The following is a 1,174-nucleotide window of genomic DNA, read 5'->3' as shown; positions in this document are numbered from 1 at the left end:
AAAAAAAAAAGAAATTTCATCTGTAGGTCAATGCAGTAACTCACAGCTATAATCCTAGCACTCTGGGAGGCGGAGGTGGATGGATTGCCTGAGCTCAGGAGTTCAAGACCAGCCTGAGCAGGAGCAAGACTCGGTCTCTATTAAAAATAAAAAATTTAGGGCCAGGCGCAGGGACTTATGCCTATAATCCTAGCACTCTGGGAGACCAAGGCAGTTTGATTATCTAAACTCATAGGTTCCAGCCTAAGCAAGATCGAGACCCTGTCACGTGAGGGCAGAAACGCAACTGGGACCCTCCTCCCTGTAGTCCCAGTTACTCAGGAAGCTGAGGCAAGAGGATAGCTTGAGCCCAAGAGTTTGAGATTGCTGTGAGCTATGATGCCAGGGCACTCTACCCAGGGTGACTGAGTAAGACTGTCTCAAAGAAAATAATAAAATAAAAAATAATAAAAATGATTGTGGTAGCTTTATGCTTTCTAACTTGTCCAAAGCTTGTAATATGCATATAGTTAAAAAGAAGAAAAACTTATGTGTCTCTTACGATCAAATTCTTATAAGTATATGCTTACGCTGCATAGAAAAAGTCTATGAAGACATTCCCCAAAGTGTGAACAGTAACGATCTTTGGTTGACATGATTGTGAGTAATTTAAATTCTGCATCCGTCTGACTTCTTTGTGTTTTCTAATTATCTTACAATGGACATGGATTACTTGTGCTATTGTTTTCTTTATTTTATTTAAAAAATAGAAAGTAGGCCAGGCAGGGCCAGGCAAGGTGGCTCATGCCCGTAATCCCAACTCTGGGAAGGCCGAGCTGGGTGGATTGCTTGAGCTCATGAGTTTGAGACCAGCCTGAGTAAGAGTGAGACCCCCATCTCTAAAAAATACTCAGGCATTGTGGCGAGCATCTGTAGTCCCAGCTCCTTGGGAGGCTGAGGCAGGAGAATTGCTTGACCCCAGGAGTTTGAGATTGCTGTGAGCTATGACGATACCTAGGGTGACAAGAGTGAGACTCTGTCTTGAAAAACTAAAAAATAAAATAAAATAAATAAAAAATAGGAAGTAGTTGAGATCAGCTGAAACATAGCAGGACCATGGATGAATGGACAGGGGTTGGAAATGGAGGGACACCGAGGACTCAGACCACAAGCTCACAGATTGACATTTGTCCTG

This window comes from Otolemur garnettii, unplaced genomic scaffold (genome assembly GCF_000181295.1).
Source record: "Otolemur garnettii isolate 467f Iridium unplaced genomic scaffold, OtoGar3 scaffold00181, whole genome shotgun sequence".
Classification (NCBI taxonomy): domain Eukaryota; kingdom Metazoa; phylum Chordata; class Mammalia; order Primates; family Galagidae; genus Otolemur; species Otolemur garnettii.
This window is presented reverse-complemented; position numbering follows the sequence as displayed.